Raw genomic sequence first — 23547 nt, 5'->3', positions numbered from 1 at the left:
CCTTTACCAAAGCGCACACATTTAAATCAAATCTCCCCTACAACAAAACACGACTTAAAGTTTCAGTGTTCACTTTTTCCTAAGCACAAGTTGAAATAAGTCATCTAAAACCGAACATTGCCATGAAAGAGACCTCCAGGGCGCAATAAATAGGTACATCTCTTCCAAGCGGAGAAATGGCATCATGACCCCTTCCGTTGATGTAGATTGCAGTGCGAAGACGGTTCTCGAGAGAGAAAGCAGACAGCCCAGCGTAAAATGCGTTAGCAGGGGAAATCGACAAAAGACGGGAAATTACTTTGAAAGCTTTGGAGGTTGTCTCCATGGCCAACCAAAGTGACTTACGCAGAACTGACTTTTGCCCCCACCCCGTCCCCCAAAACAGAAAGAATCCGCCTGGCCAGCCGCGCTGCGCAGTGCGCACTGCGGCCGTGAGCGCAGGGCTGGCGCCCGCCAGACTCAAAACCTACCCGCCCTGCTCCGCGTGACTCCGCGCTCCGGGTTTCCGCGGTCACCAGCAGCGGATGGAAGAACCCCACCCCGAGGAGACCTCTGTGAGCAAGGTTCCGGGAGTCCCGAGAGCGCTCTCCCTGTCTATGCAAGCTTTGCGAGGCGTATGGCCCAGAGAAGTTCACTCCTGGGCTGTGGGCCTGCCAGGCTGGCGTTAAGCGTAAGGCCAATGCTTAGGCGTCACCGCCCGAGGCCCTCACCTAGCAGGAGCTTTGGATTGCCAGAGATTCATTGAGCAGAGTTTCTCCTGGTGTTTCCTTAAGTAGCCTCAAATTCTTCCATGCTGGACTCCCCGACTTGCAGCCAGGAGCAGCTCTCTTCTGGGAGTGAAGATTTGTCAATCTAGAGCCCTTTGGCCACCGGAGATGCTCTTGGTGTCCTCAGAACTGAACGGTTTTAACTGCAGTTTCCCTGAACGTAATAAGGTGTGCGAAGATGCTTTGCGAACTGTAAAGCTTTCTTCTTAAGGAGAAAGTCACTCTTAACTGTGCCTCCAAAACTCCCCTCCCTTGAAATAAAATTCTTACCTGTAAGAGTTTTAATGTAAAATTAAAATAAAATAAAAAAGATTTACCTGAATGTAAATCTTAGGAGGGGTTTTGTTTATTGCAATACCCCCAAAGCACAGAACAGTGTTTACTGGTCAGTAGATAGGTGGTCAGTCAGTGAATACTTTTTGCATGAATAAATTGTCAAACATACACACTTGAGGAAACTGATCCGGTTGGGAACATTTGGGAATTCTCCTTTGCTTTACTGGGCACTACTCCTTGCCAAGTCTTCTAGGCTTTGGCAGGCCAGTGGTGAGCGGGGGAGGTGGCAAACTTATCAGTCCTTCAAGGACACAAAAGGGGGCTTGGTCCAAGCCATCAACTGCCTGAATTCTAAGGTTGATTCATTCTCTCCCCAAAGCATATTCAATAAACACTGATTAAGTGCAAACAGAAGGTGCTTATTAAACGTTTGTTGATGGTTAGCATGATTTGTCCGAGGTCACACAGGGCAAGAAGCTTAGGACCCAGTTTCCTTCAACACACATTTCTCCAACGCCATTCTGAACAACGACCGTCCTGGGCACTGGGGTACCAGAGAGGCCGGCTCCCAGGTCCTAACATAAGACCCTCAGATGAAATGGCCCAAGGCAAAATGCCCACCATAAGGGTTCCTTCACAGTGAGCGGGGTAGTGTGCTCACAGCTTGCTGGGAACCTTCCTTCCAAGAAGGGATTTCTGCATTTTCTCCTCCCTACAGCCAGACAAAAGGTGGGCCGGGAGCCCTCTAGGGCTGACAGCGGCGGGAAAAGCAGGTTCTATGTGTCCCATCTCTAGCCTCAGCCTTCATCACCAGACTAGGTAACCGCGGAGCTTGGTGAGCCCAGCTCTCCCGCTGCCGTGCCTGTCCGGGTGCAGCCTGCTCGGTAGCCAGGCTCCCTTTTCCCATCTACTTTCCTTTTGAGTTTCTGCTAAAATCTGGAGACATGGAATCCACCCGCGGAAACTCCGAGCCCCTCCAACTGAGCATGCGCCAATGCCAGACTGCTTTTGGTCACTGGCTCCCGAGCTCTCCAAGCTGGGGCTGCGGAGCTGGAGGCGGAGGGAGGAGACGAAAGGGGGGGGGGGGGGGGGTGCCTGGAGAGGCGGCGGCTCGCGCGCCTGCGCATCCAGCTCCCGGGACCCTAGGTTTTCTATGGGATTCCCAATCTGCAGCAGAGACTTACCGGAGCGTGTTGCGGCGGCGGCTGGTCTTGCAAGGCGCGATCCAGGAGGGATTCGAGCAGCCTAGAGCCCCAGAGAAAAAAAGAGCGCGAGAGAACCACACACAGAGACGGCTTAACCGTTTATCCGAATTAAATACATATATATAAAGAACTGTTGAGTTTTATCATTTTCGTTAAGTGACCGTGCGCAGCGCTATAACTGTAAGTGGAAAATACAATCTTCGTTGCATTTCTGCATGTGTAGTGCAGCCAATTGTCTGCGAGATGCTTTGGCTATTGTCACATACTTTGCTTTGCACAGATGCGTCTAAATGCATGGTGACAATTGCTGTAGTTAATGCTGGTGATCTGGTTATTAGTCCATGGGGGACCTCTGGGAATAATGGGGGTGGGGGAAGGGGGAGTGTTTATGTGCAGCGTGTTTGGGAGATTGTCTTAGGCTGGTTTAAGATACGTGAAACAGAGGTGCTTTTTTAGTTTAAGTTTATAAATAGGCGGATTTCCTCACACAGATTTAAGTAGCTAATTGACCGATTGTGAAGTTTTCCGGTTGCTGATAAAACTATTGAGCGTTTGCAGTCAAGTATAACCTGTCATCCGTGGGGTTGGTGCACCATTTTTCTCACCGTGGAAGAGCAGTGGAGGTGTTTGCAAAGTAAAACTGAGTGGACGAGATGGTGTGGAAATCGGGGTTGGTTTCGAAGTGGGATGTTAGTGTTCAGAACCACGGAGCTAGGCGCAAAATAAGCACGTTTCTCTCTTAGTATTTAAAAATGAGTAGATAATTTTGCTGTTTTGATTTTTCATCACGATGGTGAAGGGGCAGAAAAAAGGAAAGATGTTCAACCGCACAGTCAGCCGTCTAGGTTGAACAGAGTCTGAGACTCAGCGCCGCTGAATGAGGACTGCCAGACCCAAACTAGTTACCTGCTTTTGCATCCGGTATTCGCATTCCGGAATGCAGGGTTGAGAAATGTAAACCCAGATGTGTTACATTTGGTAATGTTTCTTTAAAGGAGAAAAGGTCGTTTTGTGTTTTGAATTAAAATGGCTTGTTTCTTGCCGAGAAACGGAAGAAGGGTCTTTGCAAGGTCAAACCCCTTGTGGAATTCAGGGGTGCCGGTGAATTGGGGGTGAGAGGAAATGGTGATGCTCCATCTGAGTGCTCAGCACTGCATGGATCAGTGCCCTGTGAGATGCAAGAGTGGGAATCCATTTTTCTAGAGTTGCCCTCCTGTCCATATTCTGGAGACTAAAATGAAATGGAAATGCTAGTGGGTGTAGAAAACACAAGTGTATACTGTCTGTGTGTCACATCCCACTTGAAGACAAGATGAGCAAGGGAGTTGTATTTCTACATATTAATTTTTTTAATTTAAAGGAATTTCAGGTTGAGACAAATTAAAAATGAAACACTTATGCCACATTTTATCTCCACTACCTTTTAAACTGCCTACCTGTGTGTGTGGTTGGGGGAGGGGTGTCCTGCATCATTGAACACCTCACCCATGAGGGCACTCATAAAGCTTAGGTTTTTAATAACCCCAGAAAATGCTGCGCTGAAGCAGGTTGGCAGAATGGCATGAGGCAGGCAGACAAGAGAAGAGCATGGGCAGTGTGTACCAGGTTTCCATGGAAAAGCAGCTCCAATTTCTGGGATGAAATGAAATAAATTTTCCCCCAAACAGGGCTGATTATTATAGGATTCTTTGGCCCTCAGGCAGTCCAACTATTTAGACTTTCAAAGGAATTTACAATTTATTTAAATGGATGAAATTTGAAATAGAAAATTCGAGAATATCCTTTCCTTGGAAACTCAAAGTGTAAATCATACTGCCCTCTCTGTTCCTCCCTTCCTTACTCCAGGACAGAAGGACCAATCATTTGTCATAATTGAGCCATACTCCTTGTCATCACCGAGAGTTGGAGTCAGCTCCCTGAATGGTGCAGGTGTTGCTCTGCATTGATAATTGGGTAGTGGAGGAAGAAGAGGAAAGCTGGTATTAAAGCTCATATCATAGAAATTTGCTCTCAGATACCCTGGTTCATAAGCTGACAGTTATAGAGGGTCACGTCCATCCGGCAGAGACCTTCAAAAGCATCTAATCCAAACCCCTTGTTTTACAGATGAGGAAATTGAGCCCGAGTCATGGAGCTAGCGAAAAGTCAATTAACTTCTAGTCTATGGAATAAACAGTTAAAAAGTACTCTTGAATGGAAATGTTCCCTTCTCTCTGCACTTTTAGCATCCTCATTGACATTGCTGAAATCTTCAAATAAATAATTGCCTGCTCCCCAGCACATCTTTCTTTCAAGAGGGTCCAAGGGTTCCTTTTCACACCATGGTGCTTCCCTGCCTCTCCTTTCTTGTAAGGTTTCTTTCTATCACCTCTAATATACCCAACTCATTAGATGTTTAGTCTGGCCTTCCTGGCCTCATCTGCACTTCAGTCAATTTCTTTTGGATCTTTGGAGTTTTTGAGAGAACAGGCACATCAGTCAGAATCTTTAGCTCCTATTTGAGGACTGCCCAGGCCCATCTCCATACCCTCTCTGTTCTATTCCCCAGAGTCTTTTGGGGACTCTAGCCTTCGGAGGCACTGCAGGCGCCTTCCTCACTCTTCTGCTGGTCTTGCCTCCTCCAAAACTGCTGCAGCTGCAAGGATTGGGACCCAGTGGAGTGGGGAAGCTGCAGTGTAAACACACAGTGGGCTCTGCCAGCTTTCCTCTGGCTCCTAGAAGGCAGAATCCAAATCCAAGATGCCTAACTGTCTGCAGCCTTCATGGAAGCCCTCCAGATGAAGCCACCTGCAGAGAAGGGGAGAGGGGAGGACTGGAGACTGAAGGAAGAATGCTCGACTGGTTCAGCCTGAAGCAGGCGCTATAGAGGAGAGCGGTTCAGCTTTTAAAAACCTTTAGAGCGTTTAAAGCACATGCACAGCTCTTGCACACCTTTCCTCTCTGTATTGCTGGACAGGAACTGCAAAGCAGACAATAACACCTGTCTAATTGGCCCTTCTCTTTCCTCCTTTTTTTCTCTTTTCCGCTCACTTGCTTTCCTCATTTCTCCCTCATTTTCTCCCTCCCATAAAAATTTCCTGAGTACCTATACAATAAAGCTCTAGGCCTTTTTAAGATAATCCAGGCCCTCCTCTTCCTTCACCAAAAGTGTTATCTCCCAGGCACTCAGAAGGATAACCAAAACCACCTCAAATGTCCCTTTTGGGAAAATACCAGGAATTCTTACCTGAAAAAGCTGAGGCACTAGGGCAGGCTTGAGGAAGACAGAGTCTGAGTTTCTTCCTCATTTGAAAGATGAGCTAAATACCCCTGGAATTTGTTGAGGAAGCTGAGGAAGCAAAGTGATGAGTTTCTTAACACGTTCACTAACAAATGATGTAATTTAACCCCTCCCCTCGTGGCAAACCTTTACTGAATTGGGATGAGCTCTGTCTTGCATAGAGTTCCTCTCTAACAAATGCTCCTGGGTCAGACATCACCTGGTGTTGCTATTCTATTCTGAAAACAGGTGTGTCCAGGCTCTCCCGAACACCAGGTATCCTCTGCAGACAGCAGAGACTTGTAGCTGCTGAGCACCCAGCTTTGATTTGCTATGCTGTCAATCTCATTCTGTAATAGGATCACATGGCTAGAAATGTTGTCTTGGGCAAGCTGTAGGTTTTCTATTTGGATTGGATATAGGTATGGATTCCAAACATTACTGAAGAGCTCCCTGGGGAGTTTCATAGAATGACAGTTATAACATCAATGTCAAACTTGTGGTTTCCTAATTCACAAGAGCAAGAGTAATATATATATATATATATATATATATTTTTTTTTTTTTTTTTTGAGGAAGATTAGCCCTGAGCTAACATCCACGGCCAATCCTCCTCTTTTTGCTGAGGAAGATTGGCCCTGAGCTAACAGCTGTGCCCATCTTCCTCTATTTTATATGTGGGACGCCTGCACAGCATGGCTTGATAAGCAGTGCCTAGGTCCATGTCCAGGATCCCAACCAGCAAAACACAGGCTGCTAAAGCAGAGCTTGCAAACTTAACTACACACCACCAGGCTGGCCCCACACGAGAACAATATATTTTAATGTTGTTCCAAAGGTCTTTTTCTTTGTATTGAGTGATTTCTATGCTCCTAATGCTAGTGATTATTTAGGAAGATAGGAAGGTTCTTCTTATAGAAGGAATCACATTCAGTTGCTCTAAGGTTGAAATTGACAATGTACATCTCAGTTAGTTAAGTAGATATAAATATATTCATTTTCTTAAATCATCAAATGATACAGGGACAAATTAATGAGTGATTGATATTTCTACTATCCCAGTGGTTAATTCACATAATTAATAGAGTATATGAGATGGATGAGATCTATATAAATTACCTAATCCATTCCTCCAATACATTAAACACATAGTATATTAAGGAACATTTTTATCTTAAAGACATATCTGCAATATGAATCATGGTCCACAAAGGCAGAGATTCTAATGACTTTTTTTGTATTTCCACAGTATCTGTACAATGTATTTTAAAGTTGATACTCTATAACATTTGTCAATTAAATATTTGCTCTAATAAGAATCAGTTGAGGGGCCAGGCCCGTGGCCGAGTGGTTAAGTTCGCACGCTCACTTTGGCGGCCCAGGGTTCGGATCCTGGGCATGGACATGGCACATGGCTCATTAGGCTATGTTGAGGTGGTATCCCACATGCCACAATTAGAAGGACCCACAACTAAAAAATATACAACTAGGTACTCGGGGGGATTTGGGGAGAAAAAAGCATGGAAAAAAAGAAGATTGGCAACGGTTGTTAGCTCAGGTGCCAGTGTTACAAAAAAAAAGAGAATTAGCTGTATGTGCCTTGTTAATTATATCAAGATTAAATCATTCCACTAAAAGCATGTGCACAGTTAATATTACTTTAAATATCTTTATATTACTAAAAGGAAACACTGAAGATTATTTTCTAATTTATTTTCAGTAAAGGTATAAACATACTATATTAATACCTTTAAGAGTGCTTTTTAATTCGCTTGCATGAGCATCCTCCCTTTTATCTCGCAATAAGTAAAAGTGTAAGTTATTTTTACATCTTTACAAGAATTGATATTTAAGTCAAAGAGGAAATCTAAGCCTAGACTATGGCAGCTAGGTGGATCACTTATTTAGATCATGGATCTCTTAAGCTTTGTTATTGTTTTAACATGTTCACACTGTGAAGGGACCACAGCACTGCATTTCTCATTTACAGTTTGTTTCTAAAGATAACTTATGCTCTCTTAAGTGAATCAAAATAGGTTGAGTTGCTCTCAGACTGATTCATTGAGAACTTCACAAATGGGGATCTTGGGGGTGCTTTAGAGACTATTTAGTGAATGAAACAGAAATGGAATAGCAAATTACTGAAGAATCCTGAAAGAGGTTTGACACTTTAATAATAAGTTGCCTGTGAATACATTAAAGAGATGTTCTATACCCTTATCAGCTAACTTAAAGTATGCAAGTCGGGTGATTTGTCATGATTCTTATGCTCTGGATTTCTCCTCTGCCTTGCTTCATGCATTTCTAACACAGATGACCTGCTGTGTAACCACCAATTGTTTATTTTTTTAAAAGATAATGCACTGCATTTCTAACAATTTGTTGTATTATTTCCAGGTGAGCAACCTATTTCCTTTTGTTCTAAATTACAATTAAGACTTGGAGTACTCTCATTCACCAAGTGGCCTTCAAGCTTAATATATCTAATACAATAATGGCTGAACTTTTTATAGAAAGTAGGGCTCTCTTAATTAAAAAGATTTCATTTTTATAAAGTATTGCTCATAAAAGGCAAAGTGTTAACAAATCAGTTAAATTTACTTGCAATTATTATAGATCTATAGAAGGAATCCTATTTTCCTTTATTCTTGCTCATAGAGGGACTTTTCTGAAAATAGAAATATGTCACTTTAAATGTATTTTTTTCTCCTTAGGTCGGATCTTGTTTATTATCTCTTAGGCTCTGAAAGACTATGAACTTTTGAAGAGCTGAATGTAAATAGATTTTTTGTAAATCATTAACATGTTAAATGTGTTTTGGAGCCTGGGTGAATTTTCTTTCTAATGCAAATGGCTAGACCCTAATATTTCTGCTATTTCATGTTTTAGAATGTTTGTTGCAGTTGAAGATTTCTTAAAATAGTAGACTCTGGTGCTACAGAAGTCTCTGGTGTTTTATATTTTGCGTTAGTTTCATTAATTTGTGATTAGTGTGTTTACTTCTGATTTCCTGACAGCTAATCTTAAATTAGGAGTGCAATATAATATTGGGGGCCCCTTAAGCATTATCAATAAAGTTGACATGATTATTAATACGATATTTTATTTTTAATATATCATATAGTACTGCACAAGTCTAACTTTCAATTAGCAACTTCTGTTTGTTGGAATTCTTTGGCATTTGATGTTATGAGTTAATGGAAGATTATCAATTTTGTTTATTCCAGATGTTCAAGTGTTTTGGAAATTTATACATAAGGTGTTTAGTGTTCACTTTCTTGCTTATATGGGAAGTTCTGTGAAAAATAAAAAAGGAATTGTGAAATAAGTTTAATTCTACAAATTTACAATCTACAAAACTACAAATTTGTTAGTTTTTCTTTTAAATATTTATAAAGGTATTCTTTCCTCAGGGTGAGATGAAAACTATCCACTTAATTTTACTCATTTTTAGTTTGTAATTGGGAAAATTCCTTAGCTCTCGCCAAGATTTCAACTGGCTCAAAAAAATTATAAGAAGAAATCTAACTAAGAATTTTCAAGCTAGATAGACTTAGATAAAAACCCCAGTTCCACAATTTATTAGTTCTGTCACCTTGAATAAGTCATTTAATCTCTCAACCTCAGTTTTCATTTAAAATATTAATTAACGGGATTCTTGAACAGAAAATAGGAGATTATATGTGTAAAACATATAACATAATGCCTCATTATTAAAAATGTGCAATAAATGGTAGTTATTATTGTCATTATCATCCCTTTCATCAGAAATCAATAGTTCACGAACTACTTTGGTCTCTGAGTTGTAGTTATCCCATTTGTAGTGGAACCTCTGAATAAGGAAAGGAGAGGAGCTGTTGAAGAGCAGTGGACAGTGAACAGTGCTTTACCTACCTTATAAAACAAAGATCCACTGAGTAAATGTGCCAAGCACTGTGTAGTCATTGTGGAATCAACATTAAATGAGACCCCAGCCTTCAAGAAATTTATGCCTAATGGGGAAGACAGATAAATGCAATTCAGTAAGTCAAGTGAAATCAAAAGGTAGTATACATGCAGAGAGGAGAGAATTTTTGGAGTACCTACACTGAGACTTCAAACCACCTATTTCTCTCATTCTTTCTTTAAATGCATTTTCTTTCCATTCTACATTTTCTTTACCATCACCACCCTACTATAATACCAATGTAGATTGGGCACAACAGAATATGGAACTAAGATGACATTTTTCAACTTGTATCCTCATTGAATATATTTTAACGTCATCTACTAATTATTTTTCAAGAGCTAAACAGTGTGGCCCTTGTCACCCACGTCGGCCTCCAGGGACTCACTGAACTTCAATAAAAACATTTCCAGAGCCCTGCTTTTTGGTTTAAATATTGAATATCATACTTCTATCCTTTAATACCTTCCAAAAAAGGGATTTCTATCTGATACTCTCCCCTCATCTTCCTGATCATTCCGACTCATTTCATGACGAATCTTTGAATGCGTATCTGTGGGAGAACTCTTACATGATCTACTCTTTCATTTTTTCTCCCAGGGCTTTTACAGTAAGGAAAATACACCTCCCAACCCCTCTTTCCTACTGAACTGAAAACTGGCTTCCAGCCCCCATACACACACACATGCACACGCACACATACACAGATGAAATCCAAAATGGCTTTACTGTCTTTAGCTCTTGTAAGAGCCTTCTCACTTCCCCTCAGCTTTTTCTCCCTTCTCCCACTATTTCTTGCCCCATTTACTAGGGAATTTCAAGTATATTTCTAATCTGTGGTTAAAAAGAAGCATCCTTTTCTCCCTTAAAAGTCTACAAAAGGTGCACCTAAATTCTGAGGCCTTTCTGTATAGTAGGAGTCTTGGATGAGTCAGGACATTAGATTCTAATTAATTTTTGAGCTTATTTTCTCACGTATGAAATGGGAATAATGTATTTACCTTGCAGGGATGTTGAAGACCTAAGATAGTAACCTATACATACATACACAATCCTCCCCCACTCCAGTGATTTATGGTGTTCCTCGTGAATAATGCCAGGGGACATCTACCTACTTTTAATTGTCTTCTGACCTTTATCTTCTCTTTCATACCTTTACCTCCAGGGTGGCTTGAGCACCTTTGAAATATTCCAATGACACCCTTACTTCACTTCTTTTGTGTCAGATCTAGCACTATCACTTACATATGTTTTGTCCATCAAATAAATGTCCATCAAATAATACCAGGTAAATGGCATGGAGGGAGGCCATAGTGGTGCACACAATATATGTTGCAGACCATGCTTGAGTCAGGATTAGCATATCAGAGCCTTCATTTGCTGAGTGTTTGTAGAAGTGTGGCTAAGAGCACTGGCTAAGAGCAGAGAATGGCTCTCAAAGCAGGGGTGAGGGAGAGATGCACATATGTACAGATACATACATACATATATATGTACATACATGATATATACACAAGTTCAATATACTGCCATAGATTGTTTTATACTTTTTAAGCAAAATATTTAAGTGCAAATAGCTTAATAACAAATTAGCGCTTATGAGATGGCATTTAAAGAAAGACCTAAGTTTTCTCATTCTAGATGAATTGGCAGAGTTGAGAGTGGTTTAAACTTAGTGGTAAGGGCATCTCGGACTTTGTTTCTTTAAAGAAATATTTCTGAAACTCTGATGGTTACATCCCCTCAAAGTTTTGTGAAAACATTTTTTGAGGGGAAAAGTGTTTATTACATCCCACTCTTAGATATTCTCAGTGTACATTTTCATATTAATGCTAATTCTGAGTGGTCCTGTTGTAAAGACCCCAGGATCTGTTTAGCTTTGCTTAACCTTATGTTTCCAAACCTGTTTGCTCAGGGAACTTATGTTAAAATATGCTTATTACTATCTCATTGTAGTTCTGAAGAACCCAGTTGGAAAAGCGGCTTTAGAAGGGCAAAATCTGAACTACAGAATGGAAAGTCCGTAAAACTAGGAGTCATTAGATGGATGTTTTAGGCATCGCAACTGTGTTGTAGTCATCACAAGTATGAGTCCTGGAAAAGTTATTTAACTTTTAGTTTCTTCTTGTGGAGGAAGTATGTATGATAGTATGTATGATATGATAAGTATGATATTACCTACCCTCTCTAGTTAAGAGTTATTGTGAGATTGAGAGGACTTTGAATATACTCTGTAGATTGTATAGTGCCGTGTGATGGTAGGAAATTTATTGTCATTCAACTTCAGAATTTTAGCTCATCTTTGATTTAAAAAGATAAGTTAAGATTCAAAGTACTGGGGCTGGCCCTGTTGCCTAGTGGTTAAGTTCGCCCACTCCACTTCGGAGGCCCAGGGTTTCACTGATTTGGATCTGGTGCACGGACCTAGCACTGCTCATCAAGCCATGCTGAGGCAGCATCCCACATAGCACAACCAGAAGGACCTACAACTAGAATATACAACTATGTACTGGGGAGCTTTGGGGAGAAGAAGAAGAGAAAAAAAAGATTGGCAACAGATGTTAGCTCAGGTGCCAATCTTTAAGAAAAAAAAAGAATCAAAGTACTGATCTTGTGCAAATTATTACACCAAGGTTATATCTACCAAAATATGTCTCCAGCCCCCTACCATCCCCTACCTCAGCTCCTAAGATAGAATGACAAATCTGTGATAACTGTAACCAGGTCTTCACAGTTAAATTGAAAAAATTAGTTTGAAGTAAAATAATTCCAGAGGGAAAACCTAAATTATTTGAGGTTTGAGATACTCCTATATCTTCTAGATTTTTCTTAGGATTTCTCATGTTGCGGTTGTACACCTCGAGCCCACAGACATTTCTCAGTGGAGTGAGCATGTCTCAGTTTCCAGAGAGTCTTGTGGAAAGAAAGGCAGCTATGAGAATGGCCATGTGTTTGTTCTATCAGGGAAGCTTTGGAAATAAGACTTTCATCCTATTGGGGTTAAGAGAGGCCTGTGAGGGTAACTGGGCATTCCATTCCCGGAATCAGCGTATTTATATAGATCTGAACCATGTAAGGGCAGTGAAACTGGTGGGAGAGACAAAAGAGACCCATGTGTTCCTGTGTCCAAAGGGAATTTGTTTCGGACAAGCCCTGTGCCTGCTCAGTGCAGGCCAACAGGGACAATGGTTTCTCCTCAGGGACAATGGAAATCGTTTCTCGTGAGCTCCTAGCCCTGATTATCAAAATCTGATTCTTCCCTAGGAATCTCTCCCTAGTCATCCTAACCAAGAGTTATCTTTCAGTCTTCTTATCATATCTAGATTGCTAGTCACTTGTATACATGCCAGCTCTCCTACAAAACTGGAAGTTCCTTGTGAGAAGATACCATGTTTTGATAAAATTTTAGGTCCCCTTGAGAGAGGTGCACCACTGGAGGGCAGCTGAATGGGAGTAGCAGCAAGTCAACTGTACATTGCCTGTCAATCAATTGTGAAGCTTGGAAATCTCCAGTCAGGAGTTGTTAAAGAGTCCACAAACACCCCAGGATAATGAGAAACATCATTTGGGCATCTGACTCACAGAGTGTCGATGGCCAGTTATACCCTCACCCGTCAAGTAAAACTTTGTCCATTTCCTATATAACCCCCTTTTCTTGCCTCCTCACTAGACGCAGCAGAGCAAATAACAGAGGAGAAAAGCAAGCCGGATGAAAGAAATCTCTTTCCCACTGCTAAACTGTGAAATCTTACTTCAAAATTGAGCTGAGAAGAGATTGGACTGGATATATAATAGAAATTTATATTTAAGTTAGACTGAATTTTTTTTTTTTGAGGAAGATTAGCCTTGAGCTAACTACTGCCAGTCCTCCTCTTTTTTGCTGAGGAAGCCTGGCCCTGAGCTAACATCCATGCCCATCTTCCTCTACTTTACATGTGGGACGCCTACCACAGCATGGCGTGCCAAGCGGTGCCATGTCCGCACCCGGGATCCGAACCGGCAAACTCCGGGCCCCCAAGAAGCGGAATGTGCGAACTTAACCGCTGCGCCACTGGGCCGACCCCAGACTGAATTTTTTAATACCTAGAAATAATCATTTTTGTGATACCTGAAAGTGACCTGAAAAGATGTAGATCAGCCCAGTATATCATCCCAGGATGAGAAAGGGAGACACAGTAGAGCATATTGGAGTCAGAGAAGAGAAAATAAAGCCATATAGCCAATCCATTCAATAAACTGATGATAAAAGGAACAATACAAAATAGCATATGATTCATTCCTAAAGAGATCTAAGCCAGAATTGCTGGTATGAGTATTAGAAAGAAGAAATCCATGTGAACTGGAGTGGCAGAGGAGAGTGGTCTGGATCCAGGACACCAATGGCACAGGAGAAACTGGAAAAAGATGACATTCTTCCAAGGAGGTAATCTGTAGAAGGCCATGTACACAGAGGGCTTATATCATTTATCTTAGGCTCTTAGCAAAAATCAGATTCATCTGAATACTGGAAGATATCTCTAGGCTAAGTAACGAGAGTGGGGAAGTGAAAGCAGAGATCATTTATACTTTGTAATAATATTAACTATCAGTGTTGTAAAGAACTTAGAATGTGTAGTGCACTGTGTTAGATATTTATACATTTTACTTCACTGAGCCCACATTACAGCTCTGCAAGGTAAATTTCATTTTATGACTAAGAAATTGTGTCTCAGAAGTAATTTTCCCAAGGTCACACAGGTGCTAAGTGATAAAGGCACATTTAAACCCAGGACTCTCTCTACCAATCTACACAGGCTTTTGTTTGTTTGTTTAAACTTTTTATGCTGGAAAACATATACATTTGAAGGGAATTATGTAATGAACTCCCATGTACCCATCACCCAGCTTTAACTATTATTAAGGCCACTTTGCTCCAATTCTGTCCCCATTCTTCCCCCTCTAATGGATTAGTCTGAACAAATTAAGACATTATATAATTTAATCTATAAATATTTAAATATGTGTCTATAAGGACTCTTTAAAACATGTCCATAATACTGTTACACACCAAAAAAAATTACTTAATATCATCAAATATCTAGTCAATATTCAAATCTCATAAGTATTGTTATAGTTTATTTGAATCAGGATCCAAATAAGATCTACACATCCCAGTTGGCTAATAGCAGCCTGTTTTAGCTAAGACACAATTGCTTTTCACCAGAGAAAACTATGGTGTTGATAAAAGAGACGTGGCTTTAAAGATGAGCCAAATCCCTCTGAACAAGTTACCTAACTTTTGGAAAATGAAATTAATATCCCTAAGATTAATTGTGAGGATTACTAACATAACATCTATGAAAGTGCTTAGAACGATCTCTGACATGTACAAAGTCTTCAGTGAATATTAGTTTCCTTTCCTAAAATAAATTTAAAAGGAGAAAATAGAATAATAGGCCAAAAAGCTTGAGGAAACTTCTTGGAGTGCTTTGGCTCCTGATCCCCTGAGAGCACTCCCATTTTGTTTCTGGATGGAAATTTGACCACAGTTGTGCTAATGACTAATAGCCCGAATCCTCCCCACTGACGTGTTTGTAGTTCTGTATGGTTTCAAAACCACATGAAAAGGAAGAACGTTTGTGACTTTAAAGTGATCTTAAGTTCAGAAAAATGACAATATTGTAAAATATTTTTAACTTCATGCTGATTAAAAATAATAGAAAAATTAAAATATCATATCATGGTAGCAGAGGTTAATATAATATGCAGAGTTAACAATTGAAAAACAAATAGAGGTAATTAATCTGATTCAGATTTGAGTTTGCTTTTTGTTCAAATTGGGACAGGTCACTTCCTTCTTCAGGGTCTCAGTTTGTTAGAGTATAAAATAGACGTTCTGAATAAGATAATTAAAATAATCTAAAGATCAGACATAAGCAACATGGGAAAATGGAAAGAATATTAGACTATACATCAGAATTTATATCAAATTTTAATTCTGACTCCACCACTTAATGGCTGTGTGGCTTTAGGTAAATTATTTAATCCTTCTGTGCCTCAGTCTTCTCATTTGTTGAATGTAAATTATAACCTATCTTACAAAATTGCTGTGAAAACTAGATATAATCTATAGAAAATGCCTAGCAGAACCCTAGCATTTAATTGACACTATATTTAATAACGAAGTAGTATTTGCTGTCCTCAAAGAGCTTTTAATTTAAACTGAGAAGCTAAATGGATTCATAAGCAAGAAGCACGGAACTGAACATAGCTGACTGGCCATCTCCTGCATCAGGTACATCAAAAACCATTTGTGAAGTTAAAGGGTACTTTATCTAGAACGTGGATGTTTGAATTCAGAACACTGTACTTAAGGGTTCATAGTACAGTGCTAGCAACATAATGTTCTTATACTGCTATTTGTGATTATTTAGGAAATGTAAAGTTGAGCAGCTTCTTCTGTGTTATGTGGGAACCACTTCCTAAAATGTTAATCAGACGTTGCTGGTAAGGAGTACTTAGATTTTTGTAATAGGTCTGTAAGGTTATATATCTGAACGGAAACTCGCTGGGAGATGATATAATAGATGGAAGGCTAAAAATCCATACACTATTCCAGCTAGCTTCTCTCAGTTGTATTGTTTCCTAGGGTAGATAACCAAGAGTCACTTCATTTCTCTGCATTTGGGTCTAGCTTGGACACCACCAATGGTTATTATGGTGATTGAGTTTGCCTCATTGTAACAGTGAGAATATTCCAGTTTTGTGGTTGTCTAGGATCAGATATAGGTGCAGAATTTTTCTTTGTTAATTAAGCAAAGGAGACAGATTACTTTTGTCTTTCAGAAGATTTTTTAAAATCTAGTTTTATAAACTTATTTGACAAAACTCTTAAGAATTGGAACTAAAGAGGGCTGCTGTTGGCATTCCAGGTAATTCATTGAACAAGTACTTGGTCCTTCAAGTCTCAACTCTATACAACAGCTCTTAAAGGAGCTTCATTGAGAGCTGGGGATTTGCTCTTTTTAAGTTCTTAGTAATACCTTTTCTAAGTAAAAAGAACAATACTTACTCCCTGTAGAAAATTTAGAAAGCAAAACATAGAAAAGAGAATAAAAATCACCTACTATCTGGTATTTATAGATTATATTTTCTTCTTTTATAAATATTGTTTTCCCATTGAGGCTAGTTATTTCTTTAAGTGTGTATTCTACTTTTCTCCCCTTAATATCACCCTTGCAATTAAAACTTCACAAATGTAATTTTAAGGCATTACACTCTATTATACATATGGACAATTTTACCTCACTATTCCCTTATTTATACATTTTAACTTTTAAATACCACTGAAAGGAACGTCTTTGTGCACATATCTCACTACCATTTTAAAGGTAGCCTTGGCATAGATTTCTGGCCATCTTTAGCAGAGTGAGTAATTTCTTTGAACCTAGGCCTGCTGCTTAGTGGCAGAGGGCGGGATTCCAGAGAATGGTAGGCTGAGGAGTCATAACATTTAGTACTTTGCAGAAAACTCATCTAAACTAGTTAGCAATTTTCAGGGCTTATGTGCAGATGGCTGCCTTCCTTTCAGAAGCTTTGAAAAATCTTTTCTGATCAAAACCCACCTGCAGTTGCCTGAAATTCCATCACTTCTGTCACTTTGTTTTAGTGCAGGAAGTAGAAAAGACAGCCAAATCCAGGCTAAGATCCCTGAACACTCGTTTATACAGTTTTTTTTTTGACATGCTTTGCCTTTATTATCATTATTATTACTACTACCATTACCATCATCATCCACTTCATCATCATTTCTGGTAGTATTCTTCCTAATCAGGCTGTGAATTCTAGAAAGCAGACCCAAGGCCTCATTAATTTTTGAATCTTTCATAGGCTTGTACACCTAAGGGGTCCTCAGGGAACATTGTTAGATGCTTTAAAACAGAATTCACTCATTTATGTTTTAGCTTAAATAAATTTCTGATTTTTTTTCTTGAAAGTAAGTTTTGTTAGAAGAAACTAAATAGAGACAATTAGGCTCCCGGGAGGTAGTGAACAACAAATTTCATGCGTTCAGAATTTGTTCTGTCCCATGCCAGCCCTGAGCCCCGCTTTGATACTCCCAGGAGGCTCTGAGCAGATAGAATTTTCTCTCTCTCATACAGCAAACATCTCTTGTGCTTCTACCATATGCCAGGAATTCAGTCTGGCCCCAGGGATATGAAGATTCATAAGACAAATCTCTGCCTTTAAGAAGCTCATGGTCTAAATCAGGAGCTAAATGAGGTGGGTCAGTTGTTAAATGAGTGTTAAAATGGTGGAATTTTGACCAAGCAGAATACCTGCCTAGTATCTTTGCCTTTAAAACACAGCATCTGTTTAAAATACAAAACTGGCCAACACAAAAACATCTATGGTCTTTATGTGGTTAAAAGCCCATGAATTTGACAATCCTGGTGTAAAAGAAAAACTCTTGGATCCTGACTTTTGCTTCCATTTTAAAGTTAGTTTTTAAAAGATTTCTGTACCAAATGGAGACAGTGTCCATGTGCCAGTGAAAACCCAGCATTCATGAACCCGTATTTACATCAGTTATTATAAGAACCATATTTATTAAATTGAACGGTCATATCCGAGTACAGCCTAATAAAAGGAAGCAAACTCTAGTGCCAGTTTATCACCTCTTAAATAAATTAGTCCATTAAAAGTGATTGACTGGCAGACATTGTGGTAGAAGGACAATCATAGCCGTAGTGTCACACAGACCTGAATTCAGACCCCAGCATTTCCACTCACTAATTGCATGGCTGCTATTTCTTTGCCTAAAAATGGAAACTTTTAAGTCTATCTTGCATAGACCTTATAAAGATTAAATAAGATTATGCATGAGACATACCTGAGACAGAGCTGGGAATAGTGTGAATGTGCAATGCCGGAAAGTTATCATCATTATTGTTTACAGTGATATGTGAATAACTAAAGCTCCCCCGCCCCCATGTCCTTCCAGGACTTATTTACATAGAAACAAAGCTCTTAGATTGAACATCTATCTAATTCACCAGTGTATTCTCAGAGCCAAGTCCAGTGCATAGCATATCATAGATGCTCAATAAATTTGCATTGAATGAACCAGGGGACACCAAAAGGTCCCAAATGCTTACTGAAGAGATGGAATAAGAAAGTGGGAATTTTTGGCCAGGTGGGGAAGATATTTCAGGGGCAAAACAACCTCACATCTGCCTGGATTTACTCACCTGAGTTCTTTCACTTTTCCAAGATTCTTACATCTTATGACTTTCAGTTATTCCAAAACTCCCCATAGTTAATTCAGCAAAGAAGAGGAAAAGAGGAAGAGATGCTTTTTGAGGTGTGCAATGTGTGTAAATACTCATGGCTCATACCCTCTTTCTGTGCTAAGGCCTCTGCCAGGTGCTCTGCTTTACACACATAATACCTCACTCATCTTCATGACAATTCAATGAGATAATATTATCTCTACTTTAGATGAAGAAATTGATACTTACAGGGATAAATTAAATTGCCTAAAGCCCCAGAGTTTGTAAGTGATAGCTCTAAGATCCAAAACAGATCTGTGCTCTTTCTACTCACTTCACCTTGTTGCTTTTATATTCATTATGTTGCTTTCATATGAGGTACTATCTCTCTGTTTCATCAATTCATTCATTCTTTCAACAAATATTTATTGAACATCTATTTGCCTAGCATTAGGTAAACAAAGTGAACTAAAACAGTCATAATTCCTGCTCTTATGAAGATCAGAGTCGAGTTGGAAAAACAGATATTAAACAAACAATCACATAATAGCATAACATTACAGGTAAGATTAAGGACCATGGAAGAAAAATACAAAATACTGTAAGAAAATATAAGAGTGAGACCTATTTTGAGTTGTTTGCAGTAATAGATTCTGGAGAAATCCACTGAGGTCTAGTTTTCCAACTCCCCTCCTGGGATTGCTACTAAGATGTGTTTACAGTTGCTGGGCCTTGGGAAGGAGATGGTTGCTGCAATTCTCTTTCAGAAGAGGAGAGTGGGCCTTGATCCCAGGTTTTAGCATCTCCCACTTTATCCATCACTCACAAGGCCGCCAATAATAAGGACAACAGCAGAGCTTTGATGTCAGTATGTCTCCAAGAGAACTACACTCTGATGCATAGTTCACAGTTTCCAGATAAAGCAATCTGCAAGCACCTGTGTGTCCAGTGCTCTTCCAAAACCCCTGGTTGCTTTCATGTGGTATAGACGTGCCCAAACTGTGTGCTCTGAGGATATAAGACATTGCACCTGCCCTAGCAGAGCTCACATTCTAGTGGTGGAGACAGATAGTTAATTGATAATCTGATAAGAACAGTCCTGAGAGAAGTAGAGTGCTGTGGGAGCACCTAAGATGAGGGGTGGAGGTGGGATAATTTCGGGGATGCCAAGACTAGGAATTAGGTAGACAGTGGGCAAATGGGAGCAAGGGTACTAGTATTGACAGAGGGAGCAGGAACCAAAATATGTGATAATGGCTGGAAAATACTTTCAAATGCATGTGTCTGACATAATGGTTTAAAGGATTTATGAAATCTTGATCAAATATGATAGCATGGTATCATGAAAAGAAGTGTGGATTTTTGTACTCAGGCTCTGTCACAAAATATTCTGAGTTGTATGAATCATTTTATCTATGAAATTTACATAATGATATCCATGTAACACTATTATCATGGCAATTGAATTATAAATATTGCCACTTAGGTATCATTTGATGGCTGGACTTTGAGGTAGTAGTAATGGTGGTCTTAAGATAAGATCAATAATTCTACATGTAGTTAATTTATTTTGACTTCATTGCAAGCATTTATCTATCTAATGCTTGCAACAACTCATGCCGAGAATTTTTATTGTCCCCATTATAAAGATGGGGAAATGGAGACTCAGAACCAGTAAGTGAAATACCCACAGTCACATAGCCAATAAGTGGCAACAACAGATAGTCTGACTTTTTCTTAACTGCTCTCCACTGCTTCCCTGCAGTGGTCAGTACACAGCTACTATTATTATCATTATGATGATGATTTTTTCAATTGAAAGCTCTTGAGACCATAACCAGAATTCTTATATTAAACATTTATTATGCTTTCTTTTGGGGGGAGCAAGAGCTTACAGATTATCTTTAAAATAGTGTATTTAAACTTTCATTGTTGCACCTTACAATATACTTGGCAGACTAATTAGAATTAGATTCAGCTTAAGATGATAGAAAACCCTAATAACAATGGCTTAAATAAGAGAGTTTATTTCTCGCTCATATAAATAGATCTAGAGGTAGGCAGTCCTGGGCTGGTAGGCGGGCTTCACGGAGTTTTCAGGGACCCAGACTCCTTCTGCCTTTTGCCTCTGCCATCCTTAGCATGTGGCTTCCACCTCATGATCCAACATGGTTGCAGCCATCACATCTGCTTCCTACCAGTTAGAAGGAGGAAGGGGAGATGAAGGGTGCACCCCTACCCTTTTAAATACACTTCATTAAGTCAGACCTGAAAATTGGCGTATAAGCCATTGGCCAAAATTTAGTCAAATTTAGCAAAACTCCTGCTACAAATTAGAGGTTTTATTGCTAAGGAAGAAGAAGGAAATGGATCTTGGAGGAAACTAAAAGCTTCTACCGTACTAGTAATAATAAAATTTTAAAGTTTGAGTAAGTGTTTTAATTTAGTTTGTCAAATTGCTTTTTAAATGACAAAAAACAATGGTGTTTGAAATTCATGTCTAAGGTTCTAACCGACTATGTCTTTTACAAAGAACATTATCCCAGAGGTCATAAAATCTTGGTATTCTTGCCTGGGCTTTGCTTCTAGCTTTTCATCTTGGTTAAATCACTTTCTCTTGCTGGACCTTTGTTTCATCATATGCAAAATAAGTAGAATTAAAGTAGGATGACTCCAATATCTTCCCAACTCCACCTACTAGGTCGAGTGCTGTGGGAGCAATTCTGGACATACAAAACCCAAACTTCCTTAAGATGAGGGCTGAAGGTGGGATAATTTCGGGGATGCCAAGACTAGGAATTACTGAATGTTATAGGTAAATCTCATGCATTTTCATACTAGAATTTTAAAGTAATACAAGTGTTATAGGGCAAAAATCTAGCAATGAGCCAGTTTTCTCAGCAATAGACACAGATTTGTCTCTGCGTCTTTATACCTCACCTTGTCTCAGAAAGGATTAAAGACTTCTATTGTTCTTTATTTGTACAAAAGCAATATGACTAGAAAATCAAATAAGCAGAATAAACATTGGAAAAGACATTGAACTATCATTTTTTGCTGAGTATTTTTAGAGAAAATCCAAAAATTCAAGTAAATGCAAAAATTAATATTTGATAAGGAGGCTGGATACAAGATAAATTATAAAAACAAATAGCCTTTTCTTTTAGTCTATCAGAAAAGCATTGAGCAAAGAAAATTGGAAAAAAATGGGAAAAATCTATGCACAATAGCAACCAAGATGATAAAATATTTAAGATTAAGAACTGTAAGAAAGGCAAAATGCCTGGTGGATGATAACTATAAAATCTTATTGAAGAACATGAAATATAATAACAACAAATGAAAAGACAATATAAAAGATTCATGTTTATATATTTTATATTACATTGTTTATATTATAAATATTATTATAACAATCATAATGTCAAAGGATTTTTTATTTTAGGTATTAAGTTGTTTAATCTGGTATTAAAGTTAACTGGAAGACTGGATTCTCAGAGTAAGTAACCAAGAAAGGTATTAAAAAGACTAACAAGAGTAGGCTTGCATTACCAGATGTTAGAATATACTAGCATTGACATCAAGTTAATATGCCTTTGGCATAGTGATAGACAAATAGACCAGTGCAACAAAATAGAGAATCCATAAAGATAGCCCACTTTTTATGAGTAGATCTTATGCATTATCAGCAAAGGTAGCATTTTAATTTAGTGAGAAGAGCGCAGTTCATTTAATAAAGGGCACTACCACAGCTGATTATCCATTTAGAAATAAACAAATTTAGATCTGTACCTCACACTAAATAAATGTATTAAAGATTTCAATTTTTTAAAGGCTTACAAGAAAATCTAGAAGATATATTTATAACCTAGATGTAGTGGGAAATAAGCAATCCAGAAACCATAAAAGAATAGGCATATTTGATTACATAAAAATTGTAGACTCTCATTAGTTTAAAAGATGTCATTAACTTAGAGACCTTCAGTATATTTTAGTAAACTTTAGAAGACAAGCTTCTGTGTCCTCTGGACCATAACGTCTGGTTCATAATTGAGATTCAGATTCCAACATACGAGGTAGAACAGCTTATGAGCCACTACAAGGATAGAGCTACGTACCAAGAAAGTTTGGATGTAAAAGAACAAATCTTTTTTCAATAGATTTCTTAAGTTGCCTCTTTGGGCCTCAGAAGTTTCTTCTGTGAGAGTATGACAGTTAATCCAGCTCCACAGGCATTAATGTATTAATCCAGTTTAACATACTAATTGAGTGCTTATTATGTGCAGGCCCCTACTGGAAAATTTGGAAGAAAAACAGATAGACTGTCTCATGGATCTTATGTGGGAAGGTATTACAAACAGGTAATTAAAAATTGATCAGCCTGAAAAAAAAGGGGGAGATTATGCCCCTGTGGGCATGCATAACATAGAGATTTAGTGTAAGGAATTCAGGACAGAGACAAACTGAGATTTACGCTAAGATCCTCAATAGGAGTGGGAGTTAGCCGTGTGAAGAGAAGCACACAAAGAGTGCTCCCAACATAGGTATTTGCATGTGCAAAAAGCTGGATTTGATAGCGAGCCTGGTGAGAAACAGAAGCTTAAAAAGGGACTCGGGAGAGTGGCGTTAGATGAGGCTGAAGAGTTAGGTCGAAAGCAGCCAGATTTCGGATTGTGATGAATCTTCTAAGGAGTGTTAAAGATATTTTACTGCATCCTAAGAGCAATGAGAAGCTATTGAAGGTTTTAAAGAGGAAGTGTGCTGATCAGACTTGGGTTTTCAAAAGATCTTTCTGGAGAATGAATTCCGGAGGCGATAGTTGGAAACAGACCAGTTTGGATAC

The 23547-nt window shown here is 39.1% G+C and overlaps 1 protein-coding gene across 1 annotated transcript in view; it reads left to right on the top strand.

Annotated features, from left to right (window-relative positions):
• The first annotated feature begins 2042 nt into the window (after nucleotides 1-2042).
• VSNL1 (visinin like 1) overlaps nucleotides 2043-23547 on the top strand; it is a 108706-nt gene continuing 87201 nt past the window's right edge. Inside the window, exon 1 of the mRNA XM_014848062.3 lies at nucleotides 2043-2428. The gene's annotated coding sequence lies outside the window, so the exon portion shown is untranslated. The remainder of the gene's footprint in view (nucleotides 2429-23547) is intronic.

This window comes from Equus asinus, chromosome 6, assembly GCF_041296235.1.
Source record: "Equus asinus isolate D_3611 breed Donkey chromosome 6, EquAss-T2T_v2, whole genome shotgun sequence".
Taxonomy (NCBI): domain Eukaryota; kingdom Metazoa; phylum Chordata; class Mammalia; order Perissodactyla; family Equidae; genus Equus; species Equus asinus.
This window is presented reverse-complemented; position numbering and strand designations above follow the sequence as displayed.